Here is a 15,518-nt window from a genome sequence, read left to right on the forward strand (position 1 = left end):
TGCAAAGTACTTGCTTGTTCCCAAGGATTATAATTCAGCTGAGCCACGTCTGCTTGCACCATCCCTCCCTCGTGAAACAGCCCACACAAACACATATGAAAATAGCCAAACGGATTCAAATTATTTTGGTGCCAGCTTCCACATGGCACTTGCATATGTCATATTAGCTGTCCTACTCCAATTCAGCCCACTTTCCTTCCTCCCTTAGATGCCATCGGTTTCATGTATGCTGTAACTTCAGCAAAATCAGAATGGGATGTTCCATAAACTTCCTTAGAGGAGGTCGCTGTGATGGTAGGATATACAAGAATTATAGGAGAAAAGGTCCAACTGATGTGTGTAGATTAAAACCTGGTGTTGGTTTGCAACCTTTGGACATGCTCCTGAAAAAATCAAAACAGAAAGTGGGGATTTCATTTTAAATCAGCCTGAGAAATGGTGAGTTCAGTCATCAGGAGGGAAACGTGCCTCGCTTCTTTGGCAAAGCATGCAAAAATGTCTGTTCTGTGTGAAACCCCACAGTAACCAACGTTACCTTTGAAAAGCTGGCAGGTCTCATCAAGCCGCCCAGAGAGCACCAGTGGAGATTCACAGCTGTAACGAAACCTGAGAGGAGCAAGTTGAGGCTGCTCTCCATTCTTCCCAACCGACCGTTGCTTCACTTGCTCTCAAGTGGAATACTTTCCAGTATAATCAAACTGGTTGAAGTTGTCATTTTGAACGCCCAATCTTCTTTGAAATGTTTCAAGATGTATTTAAAATTCAATCAGTTTTTGGTGCTCTGAGCACAGCATGAAGAGTTCATGCAATATTATTTGATGTGATTGCCAACTTTTTAACTTCGGAGGCTTTTAGAAATTTCCAAATCACTCAAGTATGAGTATTTACATGCAGAGATGAAAATGTTTTGGATTGGATATAAGGAGGAAATTCTTTCCTGTGAGGGTGGTGAGGCACTGGAATGGGTTGCCCAGGGACGCTGTGAATGCTCCATCCCTGGCAGTGTTCAAGACCAGGTTGGATGAGGCCTTGGGTGAGATGGTTTAGTGTGAGGTGTCCCTGCCCACGGCAGGGGGGTTGGAACTAGATGATCTTAAGGTCCTTTCCAACCCTGACTATTCTGATTCTATGATCTGGCTATAGTTTTTATTTTGCAGACTTCATTTCAGAACCAAGACTCGATGGTAATATCTATAAGAGACATATTCCTGGACTGCAGAGTCAGGTTGGTGTATTTCTCCCTAATAAATTTCTGTGTACATATTTACTGAGAACTTCAAAACCATCCATTTTTTGGATGGTTTTGAACATCAGTTGTCAGGCCGTATTTTACAAATTCAGTTCTGTACTACATTTATCCTCAGGCAAAATGGATGCTCTTATTTGAGCTCTCAAAACAGCAAATGTCAATCCTTATGAATTATGGGGAGAATATCTAGTTGATTTGTCATTATAAGGTCAAACTTACATATGCAGAATGGAATCATAGGCCTTTATTTTTTGCTACCAGTGAGGGGGGTGTGTGTATACGTGTAGTTGAGAAAGCAAATCTGCCTGTCCTCTTCCATTTTATAAGATTTTCACCCATCTGGAGGGTTTTATCTTGGTGAAAATGGGATGAAATATAAACTTTGCCAACTGAGCTTTAAAGGCTGCTAGTGAAATTAACAGTCCCACTCACCGGAAAGTTAGCCTGAGTGAATGGGTGCACTCAAAAGGTTATGAACTAAAAGAAAATGCAGAGTCCTGAATTAGATTGCTGGCAGCAGCTCCTCATGTTTCATTTAAGCCAGCTTAGTTAAAATGACTTTCCCTTTGGTTTGGCAGGAAAACCAAGATGCTTTGTTTAACTTCATTACTCTAATATTTTATAAGTAAGTGAGTGCCAAGCGATGCTCTGGTTTCTATGTCCTGAACTCTGAGATGAAAGCATCTTTGTCTGAGAAGTTGCCATTTTGCTCCTATTTACATGTAGAGCATCCACCCTTGTGCACAGACTCTCATGGAGATTTCATTTGTACCCTCTCAGTAAGCTCTGTGCTGGGTTCTGCAGCCTCAGCAGATCTGGTGACTACATATGGGAGACATGATTTTTTTCTCCCACTTGCTTGTATTCTTTGCTTCTCAAGGTTAGGCACAACTGAGATACTTGTCTTACGTCACGAATAAGGGCAGACTTAAAGTACAAACATGATGTCTGTGCCTACCAGTCCAGATTCCCTAGTGCCTATAGAGATATAGGAGGTGGTGTCAGGTGTGAGCCTCCTTTCCTGTTGGCTACAATGGACAAAACGCCCATTGCTGCTAACCTGCATGGACTAATGTGTCCACACAAATATGTCCACACCATGTAAATATTCTGCATCGGGCTCTGTCCCATTTATCTTCTGCCTGAGGCTGGCCAGCTGCTCGGTGCTGTGGTGGAAAACAGGCACTTTGGGATGCACTTTCACAAGGATTTATTCCACGCAGATGGTGCTAAATAGCTGTAACCTGTCCCAGATTATCATTAAATCATGGCCCTTCGGAGGAATAAAAGTATTTTTAACTCTGTTCCTAGTTTCCTCAGCCACATCTGATCTAGCTTGGCTGCAGCCACTCTAAGGGTTTTGCTGTGGGTCCCTGCATCGCTGTTCCTGGAGAAAACAATGCCAGATGCACTGCACTGGTGCATGCCAAGGAGCATACAGGACATAAAGGGGCCTTGCTATTTTGGAATAATATCATTTTAAAGCAAAAGAATTGAGAAGACAGAGTATCATCAGGAGTGATGGAGGCTTAAATAACAGCCTCAGTCAGAAGACTATGAGTAACTTGAGGAAGGCACTTCAAAGTGCTCTTTTGGGCTAAGAAGCACTCCAGCCTCATCCAGGGGCTGTAAATAAGATTGCCCCCAGGTTTATGCTGCTCATGGAACAGCACAGCTAAATTCTGTCTGCAAACCAGGGGCTCAGTTTGGATGCTGGTATTATTAGAGTTTCCAAAAAGCGTTTAAAAGTACTGCAAAGGTGATGGAAACTCAGCAGCTTGGCTTCTTCCTGGCGCCTGCCCCTAAGCCCCACACAAACACAGTGGCTGCTGCTGCACAGCACTGCAACTGGAGGCCAAACCAGTTTACATGAAGGTCTGTTTCTACATTTAAACAAAAAACCCCAACCCAAAAGAAACCCAAATAAATGTGCTGCTTTAAGGGCTCGCTCTTCTGTTTTAGCACCCCCTAAAATACTCAAGTGAACCTCTAAAGCAGATGCGTGTAGTGCACTGTGGGTAAGGATTAAACAAGCCCAGATTCATTGTACAAGGAGTGATCAAATGTGGAAACACCCTGCCTTTTCCCCTTGGGGAACTTCAAATGAGCAGCAGTGTTCAGAGCGAGCTTTGTTGCTTGTTGGTTAGAGCCACCTCCTAGCTGGTTTCCTAATAGCAGTGCAATAGTTGATGCAATCCTACTTATTAACCCTTTCTGTTCTGTATATTTTTATTAAGGAAGACTATTGCGAGACCACTGTGCTTAGCTAATCAGGTTTGTATCCACCCACGGTGTTGCCATCATGACTGGAACACACAGGAAAGGACTGGGCTCTAAGTAGAGAGCAAATGCCAGGTGGTTCAGGCAGGCTGTTAGGGAACGTGGTGAGCAGGTCTGGTTTTAGAAATGGTCACTTTGTGCTGCCTGGAAATGGAAAACATCCCTTCTGGGTATCTGCTCCGCTTGGAAACCAATGGCCACCTTCAAGCTTTGACCCAAGTTTCACACAGAAGGTGAAATAGGTAACAGTAACTAAGTGGAAGCATGAAAAATTGTCTTTTTCTCCCTGGAGAAGAGATCCATTCTGCTGGAGCTGGGTACCACTTGGAAGCTCACAAAGCTCCTTTCATTAGAGAAATGAAAGCCTTGTCATCTCTAGAGCTCTTAATTAGGCACCTTTTGCCATTCACACAAATCTGTGTCCCTGCTGTCAAGTCCTATTTGTTTTAAAAATTGATTCATTCATTTTGGCTCTTTTGTTGGGCAGCAAAAATGGATAGACCAAATGAACCAAACACTTTGTAAGGGGTTTAATATAATCAGCGAGGCCACGCCGTGCTCGGAGAGCAAGTGTACGCCAATGCTTTGCTGCAAAACAGAGCAGTAACAAAAACCACGTTCAAAGCGGGTAGGGCTGCAAAGGAGAGAAAAAAGCACATATGGAGTGTTAGCTACCTGCAGACCAACGTGGTGCTCTTGTATCTGTGGTGGGTATTAATCTGCAGGCTGTACTTATCAGTTAGATAGGAAGGATCAAAATTAAAGTGCTAGGATTTAACAATAATTAGGCTCAATGGTATTAGTGAAGGTTTTCCAATGAGGAGTGGTTTAAATGTTTTATTTGAAGGATTTTGCATTTGTTTTTCATCACCTCCTGAAAAATAACATCTTTTAGGTACTGAATATAAATTTCTACTGAGCCCATCCCTGTAAGCCTTCCTTTGAAGCATTTCTCTATTATAATATTCAGTGTCTGTTTACAAGGAGGTTTTCAATTCATGCAGGAAACTCCTCTTGTACAAACATATAAATGTATATATGAATGCAAGTATTCGCATATACTTTCTCTTCATTATTTTCTTGGTTTAATAATCTCAGTGAACTTTGAAACAGGAGCAAAACAAGAAGCATCAGTAGTGCGACCTGCATGAAGTGCTGGGGATGGAGCTCATCAGTGAAGCCAAGCAAAACTTGACGTGAGACTTCCCATTCAGGAAGATGAGCTTTCCAGGTGCGTGGTTGCTGCTGTCCAGGCTGAGAGGGATCTCCAGTAATGTGCATCTTCAGGTTTGGCTGACCTCTTCAAGAGGCGGCAGTAAATAGATGGAAGTATTTTTCACAGAATTTTGTGAGCACTCTAGGTTTTTCCCAAACTTGTATTTTAGCTTTAAAGTTACTGTAAAGCTCTTTCCATGGATAGAGGGCTGGATGGCCCATTATTGGTCAGTGTGCTGCATTTTGAAAGGGGAAAGTGACACAGGGGCAGGGAAGTATTTAGCTTATATGGACACCGTGTGTTCTGGGGAGAAAGGGTCTTAAAGAAAGGCCAACATGACACAAGGATAAAAGGAATTATCTTTGATTTGAAGTCTAATAGGAGTCATCATCACACGTATTATCTGATTATTATCAGTGTATGCATCTTTCTCTTTAAAAGTGGTCGGGTCATTGTTTACTCTGTTTTGTGGCTGTGCTTTGAGAAAGCCTGAAAGCCTTTCCTCACATGGACACAGAGGTGTATAGACCATGCGTGATACATCCTTGCAAACTCCATCAGCCAAACAGTACTAACACTGATGTCTGAGCTGTCAATGGTTTATTCCTTTTTTCCTCAGCCTGTTGAAGAAGTTGCAAACAAAAGCATCGGTACATTAGAACTACCTAAGAAACTGTAAAAATTCTTACCTCTTGTATTTCTCTGCCCATTTGTTGTTGCTCGTGGTATTACATGAGACCTCACACAAATACCTCTATTTAGTTGAATACAGTATGATTTGGTTTTGAGTTCCTTCTTTTTCAAAGATAAGCAAGTCCAACTCCTATCTTATTGATCGATTGCTGAAATTCCCATGACCACGCTGAGAGTGTTGCTGACAAAGCCGTATAAGCGAATAGTCTTGGAGGCACTCGCTTCCTAGAGGGCTGAATTAAAAAGGTTTTATCAAAGGGGCTCACACACCAGAAGGAGCTTTGCTCTTTCTCATGAGTAGACAGTGCTTGCGTTGCCCAGCTCAGATTGCTGGTGTGTAGAAGAGACAGATCAGATCATGGATGTTGCTAGCGAGGCCTCTTCACTGGCAGATGCTCTTTGCTGCAGCATTTTGTACACAATTTTTTATCCAAGGTTATAGGAGTCCCTGCACCCTGTATTTTGCTTATAAGGGTGAGTGATGGTCCATGAATATACTCTGCATTTGTACTGGATTAACTGGAATTTGCAGCCCAAGTTTCTTTGAATAATGACAGTGAAAGCCTTAAACATCGAGGCACGGTGGAGATGTGTAAAACCCCGCAGACTCACCCTTAAGACTGTTACTTACTTAGTTTCCAATGTGTAAAAATACACTTGGGTCTCCACCTGCAAAAACTCGGGGTGAAACTTGACTCAGAAAAGCCATTTCATCTGTATCAGGGCCAGGCATCGGGGGGTGTCAGAATGAAAATGTGACACATTGTGTTTAGCTGCACCCAAGATGAGCTTTGAAAATTGCTCAGGCTTGGGAAGTCTCACACGGTTTGGGAGGAGGATGAGCTGCTGAAATGCTCAGCTTAGCTGGAGCAGCAACTGCAGGTTTCATATGTGTGTTGAGCAACACGAGGTTAACAAATCTCAGGCCCGAGAGATAAAAGTCGTGGGGAGAGAATATGATGAACTGTGCAAAGCCTGAACTGCTTCTCACTTGTTTGTATGTGAGGGCTGGATTGCTCCAATAAACCACCGGGTAGCTGGCAAAATGATATGAAAATCTGCAGCTATTTGCTTTGCCAGCAGGTTTGTTTAACCACTATCAGAATCACCCCCCTAAAGGTGCAGAGGGCTTCAGTTTTCAAACTTAAGCTTTGAGTGCAGCTCAAAGCTGTGTTTCAGACTTCAATAAATCACAATTCGCACCCTTGTTTTCACTCCTTCGCCCGAAATTTGGACATTCAAGTTGTCCTTGCTGGGCTCTTCCCTCTCCATGGTGGGAGGACACATGAAGAGAGTCTGAATTCTGGTTTTCTATTTTCCATTGTCTGGCTCTGACTCAAGACATACCCTCAATATCCAGAGCTGTCAGGCTTTGTCCATCTAAGCTTTAGATGAACAGCAGAGCACCTCAGTCTCTGGAAGCAGTGCAGCCATACACAGCCTCTCTACCCATCATCACCTCCTCCAGCCTCCCAGGAGGAGGCTCCTCGCAGCTGTACAGAGACTCCCATGCCCTGATTCCCACCCATGTGCAGGCAGTTATATAGCTCTGGTATCTACAAACAGCTGTGTTACAGCTCGTGTAACCGCTCCCTTGAGGATCCATCGTGCTGGGGAGTCCTCCTGTGAAGCTATAGCAGCAACTCCTCAGTGTGGCAGAGCATCCTTACCAGCCTTCTATTTTTGATGGTTATAGTATCACCGTGATTCCGGTTGGAAGGCTGAAGGTCCTGGGCACTGCAGAGGCAGCCCTGGGAGCAGCCCCTGTGTGCCAGCTCAGCATCCAGCCGAGTTAACCAGCTCATTCTTGGCAGGGGAGCACTGCTGGTCTCAGCCAATAGACCTACATGTTACTTTGCTGTGACAAATAGAGGAGGCATTTACAAGCCTCTGTTTACATCTTCCCAGTTCATTCAGCTCCCAGTAATTATTGACAGGTCTAATTACTGCCAGATGGCTGTATTTTAGCGTGCTACAATACCAAAGACCCCCAAAGCTTCTGTAAATATGTAGGTTTTACCTGGAAGCTCAGCAAGGCAGGGAATGTGTCACTGACAATATCTCACAGAAACAGTGCTTTGTGAGAACAGTCAGAGTTTTGCTGACAGATGTCAGATATTTTGTTGGCATTCTAAAGCCAGATACCAATGAAATTGGTAACATTCAATTAACCAAACTGGAGCAGGAAGGGAAAAGTCTTAGGGAAGGAAAACAAATGCTTCCTTTACATAACAATAAAACTTTATAGAAAATAACCAACCTGACAGTATCAGATATCTTTCAGTATTGTCTACTCAGGACAGCATAATAGCACAAGACTTAGTAATCTCAGGAGAATGCTATTGCACAAGAAGGCAAACCTCCTAGAGAGGTTAAACTTGAAAGTTAAACCAAGAGTCTGACATAATTTTCAGTGCAGGCTATGCCATGGGGTCTGGAAATATCTGTTCAGTGCCTTTTTCATGAACCATTGTGTGAATTATTTTGTTTTCTGTAGTACTAACGTAATGGCTCTGGCATCTTAGTAAGTAACTGCACACACTCAAGACACTCACAGGCTGAAGATGTCAAAAGAAAGAATGGTGGAAGGTGCTGTACGGCCAAGAGAGGATGTACAGATCAACTACTGCACCCTGTCTGCTTCGATGTCCACTCTTGCATAGCCTGAATTGTGTATGACACCATGGGAATCCCTCTTTTCCTTCAGGCAAGTGAAGGGGAGATGCTAAGGGAAGAAGTTTTCCCATTTCTTTCAATGTGCTAACAGCAGAATCAATCCACCAAATGTGTGTCTGGGGTAGCACTTCCAGGGAACAGTCCGTTCTCTCATGGTTTTGTAGACTGTGACCAGCTTGGTACTTAAACACTGTTGGATAAAGGCACCAGCAGTGCCCTCAGCTGAAGCCCAACATGTGTGAGAAGGGAGCTGACAGCTTGTCCATGGAAAAATCTTCATGTTAGACCAGAACGAGTTCTGCAAGTTCAGGCAGTGAAGGGTGGGAGATCTGCTGGGCCTCTTGGCTGCTAAAGAACTGGTTTTCTTATATCTTTCAGTGGCGGATGCCTTAAGCTTTTGGGAGTCCTGAATGATTAGGCTGGGAGACGTGATGTGGTGGAAGACTCATTTGTCACCGTGTTCTTTGCTGAGCGAATCAAGTAAGAGACTTGCATATGAACCATAGTCAGAAGAAAGTTCTTGTCAGTCCTAGGTGCTGAAACTGAGTGGGTTTTTGTTTTTTTTAAGGTTTCATATGTCACAGCCTTCTGAGAGATTGATTCGGGAGTCCTAAACCAACAGACAAATAGCCCAGTGTTAAAGGACAGCCTTGGTAAGGGACAGGTACAGTGTGACACCCTGCAGCTGTGGGAATGTGGCCACAAAATGTTGATTTTGGGGGGTCCTGAAATGCTTTGGACCCACTACCATCTCCATTACTGCTTTAAAACAGATTCTCTGAAAAGGCCTGTGTTTGGAAGAAGAAATTGTGTCCCTTAACGCTGTTGAATTTTCCTGGCAAACCCCATTACTGGCTCTAAGCAAGGAGAAGTTGCTGAACAGGGAAAGGCAGTGAATTACAGGGTTTCGCAGCCTCAAATGGAGAAAAGCACTGCAGGAGTCATAAAGCAGTAGCTTCAGAAACCTCCTGTGCAAACAAACAACACCGCAACTCATAGATTTAGGAGCAGAATTCACTTTGTCCTTCAGCACTGGTTCACTTAACTGCTTCACTGCTATCACGAATGCTACAGAAAAGCCCTCTGGGATGGCATATTTTTATAGAATTGAGCCTGTGATACTGGTACCTTCCCCCACTAATCATCCCTGTCAGCTTCTCTCATTTAGTGCCTGGGCCCTGTGACCAAGTTCATCTCTTAACTTCCAGTAGTTGACAGCTTATTGTTTTCTTAAGATAGCACCCTAGACATATAAGGTGGTACCTAACACACCTGACTGTACACACTTGATTTTACTCCTTTGTTTTTCAATTTAGAAACAGCTGACTCTAGATGGGATTTATTATAGGGTGAAATACCTGATTCAGCAGGTGTAGCATCACATGGTGCCTTCCTCAATGGCCGATGCTTCTTCCTGAACTCATTTTGAAGGTTACAAAAGGGGTTTTGAAGGTTACAAAAGGAGACGTGATCAACCACTGGCTTATCCATCCTAAAGCATCACAGCACTGCTCGCTACCAAAGGTGAGTCAGAATTTAGAATCATAGAATCACAGAATAGTTAGGGTTGGAAAGGACCTTAAGATCATCAAGTTCCAACCCCCCTGCCATGGGCAGGGACACCTCACACTAAACCATCTCACCCAAGGCTCTGTCCATCCCAGCCTTGAACACTGCCAGGGATGGAGCATTCACAACCTCCCTGGGCAACCCATTCCAGTGCCACACCACCCTCACAGGAAAGAATTTCCTCCTTATATCCAATCTAAACTTCCCCTGTTTACGTTTGAACCCGTTACCCCTTGTCCTGTCACTACAGTCCCTAATGAAGAGTCCCTCCCCAGCATCCCTATAGGCCCCCTTCAGATACTGGAAGGCTGCTCTGAGGTCTCCACACAGCTTCTCTTCTCCAGGCTGAACAGCCCCAACTTCCTCAGCCTGTCTTCATACAGGAGGTGCTCCAGCCCCTGATCATCCTCATGGCCTCCTCTGGACTTGCTCCAACAGTTCCATGTCCTTTTTATGTTGAGGACACCAGAACTACACACAATGCTCCAGGTGAGGTCTCACAAGAGCAGAGTAGGGGGCCAGGATCGCCTCCTTTTGTCCTTGTCCCTTTTTGCTTGTCCTCACATCAGATATCAGTGTGGTCAGTTTTATAAACCAGGAAGCATTCAGGTTCACTCAGGGAGTTTATAACATGTTAGCTTTTCATTCCGTTCATGCAGAATTTATTATATTTCATGTGAGAATTTGATTTTATACTAGTTAAATAAATGTTTGACTCTGCAGATAACTCCTATAAATATTTTAAGGTTCCTTTCTGTATTAGCGATGTTCACATCTCTACCACAGCCTTGCCAAACTATCACAGTTTTATTTCCCTGTCACCTAGGTGTTGTTGGCTGTTAATATATAAATGGATACTTGCTTTCTCTCTTTTATTTTTGTAATCATCTCATCGTTTGTCCTGGAGGCAAAGGCATGCCCCTGCGCTTCCCCTGTGGAAAATGAACTTTGTTAAGCCTGCGCTGTGTATACCTGTTGAAGCCCATGGAATACACCATCCTTAGGAGGCAATCTCTCATCAAGAAAGTGCTGTCAGAAGGATCTCCAGATCAGGTTAGAAAACCTCTATGGAGCAGGGCATTTAAACAGCCAGCTCTGTTGGTTATTAAATGCCTTAGGATGTGCCTGCCTGGGAAGAGTTTCCGAATGTCATAGTATTTTGGAAGCATTTCTCTGCTCTGTACGGAAAGCTGCTCTAACTATGTCACAAAACCTCCTGTGTGAGCTTGGCAGAAGGGTGGTTTGAGGAGAATGGTTTCTAAACTGCTGGGGTTTGAAGCTTGCTTAGAGACCTACTTGAGCTGCATTACCTTGGTATGCTCCTGGAGCTGCAAAGGCAAGGAATGACTGGATGAAGCCCCTGAGGTTGCTGATCACCCCAGATCCATACCCTGTGTGGGAACTGGGCTTCTTCACAGGGGCTTCTCATGCCGTACCTCAGCCATGCAGGATCTTGGTGCTGCCTCTGCTGTGGTGATTTCCCCAACTCACCCCTTACCTACTCCAAGACCCACATCACCCTGTCCTCACCCAGAGCTGCCATGAGGTAACTCTTCTGTATGTACAGGGCCTTCTAGAGCTCAGCAATGGCAATGGAGTACCAGGCTTCTTCCAAGGAGAGCAAAGGATGGTGAGAGCACACAAAACAAGAGGCTGCTACATGCAAGTATCTGACCAGGATGAGGAGGTAGAAGATGTGAGTCAGATGTGCAGCAGGCTGGGTATGAACTTTTCTTTGGTTAGGAGGAAAACTTGTGGCACTCTGAATGCATCTCCTAACTTCCTGAACCCATGAACATGTTTTTGATTTGTCTGAACTAAATCAAGGGCCTGGGTGAGCAGGTCTAGGTGGTTGCTCTCAGAAGGAAGGGGGAGTCATGTTTAAGCTCTTCCCCTGACCTGAATTCCTGGTCAAACAGCAAACCAGTTTCTTAGCTGAAAAGTAAATGTCAAAAGATAACTAGAATTCAATTATTTCTTATTTCCACCTATCAAAGAGAATTAAGTGAGTGATTAACTGGATAAATGTATAAACCAGCAGTGAAAACAATATACTCCTTTTCTACAACTGTAAACAATTACTACCATGTGATTTAGAAACTGCCAATTAGCCCTAACCACAGTGAATCAGGGCTTCTTTCTGGTGTAATGAAAATAGAGCATCTTACTGTCACATCACTATGGATTGCATTAACCTTAATGACTCCTGTAAGGCTAAACCTTGCCTTGGCAGGCAGATTGAACACTGTGCCTTGTAAGCTTTGCCTTCAACTTGTCTTTGTAAAACTTCCATTGATTCTACTCTAATTTAAACTAGAAATACAGAGATGTCAGGTTTGAACAGACCACTGGTGCAACTCGTTTGATTTTCTGTTGCTAACTGTAACCAGTGACGGATGGACTCAGGGAAAAAAAAAAGAGTAATTCATTCTCTGTCTCCTCCCCCTTTCTCTTTCTCCTTGTATCCTTCCCCTAATTTGTTTAATTGAGTGTGATGCCATGCCATGGAGGAACAGATTTCTTTACCCCCAGTTGACAAGTCTGTGTACTGAAGTGGAAATATTAACAGCTCTTGTCTCTTCAAACTCCTAGTATTCCTAGAGACATATTCTTGGTAGTGTAAATGTCAAATCCCAGTTTGGAAATAATTCTTCCATCTCTCTTTTATAAAATAGATTATTCTAAGAAGTTTCCAAATCCATTGCCAGGAGCCTTCTTGGTTTTTTATATCGTTGAATGCTTCCTTTCAGTGGGAGAAAATGTGAACAGGACCACGTTACTTCATGAGTACCACCATCTGCCACATCTCCTCTTTCCTTATTAATCCCTGCCTAAAGTTTATTTGGTGAATTTGATATTAGTTCCTCTTAGACTTAGCCCAGTGTAACAAAACCCAACGCGCTTTCCCTCAGTTGCAGGGAATGTATCTCTTCATGTTGCATTTAGACGAAATTGCTGACTCCTCATGGGAAGAGAGATATAAGTTGATCTCTCAGCTAAAATAATTTCTTCTTGGTCTAAAGGTTGCTATAGCTTTATTGATTAGCTCCTCCAAAATATCTGTTGACTTAAGTTCCCAGCCTATGACACATTAAAGTGATTTCGCTATGGGCAGTTGCTCTGCACCTCAAAATTGATCCCATTGGGGTTTCGAACTCAGGATTTAAAAATGAAGGTGCCAGAAGTTAATAACTTTTTATATTAAAATATGATGTGGTTTCAATCTCTGGCACATATTAGTTTTACTTAGCGCATACCACATCATGCTTTGTTTTAACTGGATTTCTATTACGCTTTTAGAACAGTTCAGCTATTAATGCAGCAACACCACTGTTCTTGTCAGCCTTATTGATGCACAGGTTTTCTCCAAAGCTCTATTGGTGATGTGCAGAGAATATATATTATCTGCTTATTTGTTGCTCACATAGCAAAAAAAAAACCTGCTTAGGAATTAGGCAAAAAGCTCAGAAATACTTTATTCGTGATGACTGCAAATACCACAGCCTGCTACAGAGCAGATTAGAAGGTTGCAGGTGTACTTAAAGAGGGAAGAGTCCTTCAAGCTGTGAAGTTAACTGGGAATCTCTGAGTAAAGCATTTTCCTACTCGCTTGCGAAGCTGGACAGCATCTTGCTGCACAGCTTTGCAAACCTGGCAGTGTTTGAACAGTAGGGCCAGTGCAGACAATGTACTACAGTATTTGTTTTAAATTCAAGATGAACTACTTTTCCTGTCTTGGTTCTTTTCATTGGCATGTGCAAAAGCTTCTCATTCAAGTGGGAAACTGAAAGATAAATGAGTAAGAACGAAGTAGTCGGGAGGTTGATCTCACAATTCCCACACCAAACAGTGGAAATATTTAGAAGTTGTGCATCTGTAATATCAGGATAAAGCAGAGAAAAACATCACAGAGACCACATCTGGGGGAGCCTGTGCAAGATTTTATGGTCTTTCAGAGCACACAGCAAGGGCTAAGTGAATCTGAAAAGCAAGTGGATTTAGGGAAACTGCTAAAAAACAAAAGGCCCAAATTGTTGCTAAAGCTCCCCTCGCTGAGAGCTATTAACAAATAAATATATATCAGGAGCTAAGGGCAGAGGTGAGGACGAGTTTCCAGTAACTGTGAAACCTTTTATGTGAACCTCAACCTGGATTCGCAGCACAGATGTGTGTGCACACACATTGAGTTGTTCAGTCTAGTGCTTCCTAATGTAGTTCTTAATCAGTGCCAGAATGTTTTTCTGCAGAACTCTCCTTTGCAGCTCTGCTTGCTGTCAGGAGCCCCCCGTCTTCCAGACCAAGTGTAGTGAGCACTTCTGAGCTGGTGTCTCATTCAGAATGGAGCAGCCAGTCCCATAAACTTTTGCTTAATCACCACAGAGGCCATGTTCAGAGGTTTGGATGTAGCATTAAACACGTGGATGATTTTGTATGGTAAGGAAGCTGCTTAGTTCTGTGTGTAGATGAGGGTGTGGTGAGCAGTGATGGCCCATGGAATTTGAAGAAAAAGAGATAAGAGGTCCTAATGGTCACAGAATTTCTAGTAATCTCATTCATCACAGAGGTAGCGGGGCGCTGCTCAGACACAGCATTAATAGCAGGGATCTGCAGCTCCTGAGTTTGAACAACATTTTTGCTTCCAGTTCCCATACTGTTGCAGTCCTGTTCCTCATCCCTTCATACAGAAAATCAAATAGGACGTATCTAAACTTCTAAAGGTTTCCAGATGGTTCTTTTATTAGGTTATTGGAAGGCAATAACTTTCAAAGGGCAGAAGAGCTTTGCCTATCTGGTGAATTTAATCAGAACAGATGCAACTGAAATTGCAGGGCTCTTATGAGGACAAGCCGACAGCAGCTGCATGTTGGGAAGCAGGAGAGCAGCACATCAGAACTGAACCAGGATTCCCCTTCTGCAGGGGCTCTGTGGGGCTTAGGCACTAAATGAGGCCAAAACGCCATGGCAGGGAAGCTGTGATATACATCTGACTGAAAGATGCTGCCAAGAGGTGTTTTGGCAGGCTGAAGAACATGGGCATTGGGAAGAAATAAGGTGTAAGCTGAAAATAAGAAATAAAGTATAAGTCTTCTTCTGAAAGAACGCAAGAAGGCTGTAACACTTATGCTCTATGTTACCTCCTTGGAAGTGTAAAGGAAAAGCTCAGAGTATGCCAGAGCCTGAGATTCTCCTGAATTTAGTAAGAGCAGCAAGGGTCCAATGGGAAGCAGAAGGGCTCCAGGTTTGCTCCCAGGAAGTGCTTTCCAGCTGTTTTTCTATGCTCTCTTTTATTACTGAGATTACTGAGACCATCCTGCCTAAAAGTCCTGCCTGATCCTGTTTATAACTCGAAATACAAAGGGAAAGCCAACAAGTCTGCTCGTGGCAGTGCTTTAAAAGTCTGGTGACATCAGTGGGTGCAGATGCTGAATGCTGCTTGTGTGACAATCTTAAAGTCAGGGATTGCGGAAGGAAACATTGTGGGAGGCAGCACATCTGGGTTAGCTCCTGCACGACATGTGGAACAAGCGACTGTATCTTTTAATTTTACTTTCAAGCCTTAACTTGTAGAAGAAAGTTCTGGAGAAGGGAAGGAAAGCCAAACTAAATGCATTTCTACACAAAGCAGAAAGAACTTTTGTGCCTGGGATTTGTGTGGTCTCAGAGCAGGGTAACTAAAATTGCTGTGATGTTTGTACCTCACACGGTGTCTGCACCTTGGTTGTGTCAGATGCCAGACCCTGGTTATTCCCAGCTCAGGTGGATTAGAGAAATAGTGCAGGGGGTTTACTTGGTTTCTGTTTGTTTCTCTCTTTCACAGCTTTTTACACTGGCCTC

The sequence above is a fragment of the Pezoporus wallicus genome, unplaced genomic scaffold (genome assembly GCF_028554395.1).
Source record: "Pezoporus wallicus isolate ANWC-B61680 ecotype Strahan unplaced genomic scaffold, APGP_CSIRO_Pwel_v1 contig_3568, whole genome shotgun sequence".
Classification (NCBI taxonomy): Eukaryota; Metazoa; Chordata; class Aves; order Psittaciformes; family Psittacidae; genus Pezoporus; species Pezoporus wallicus.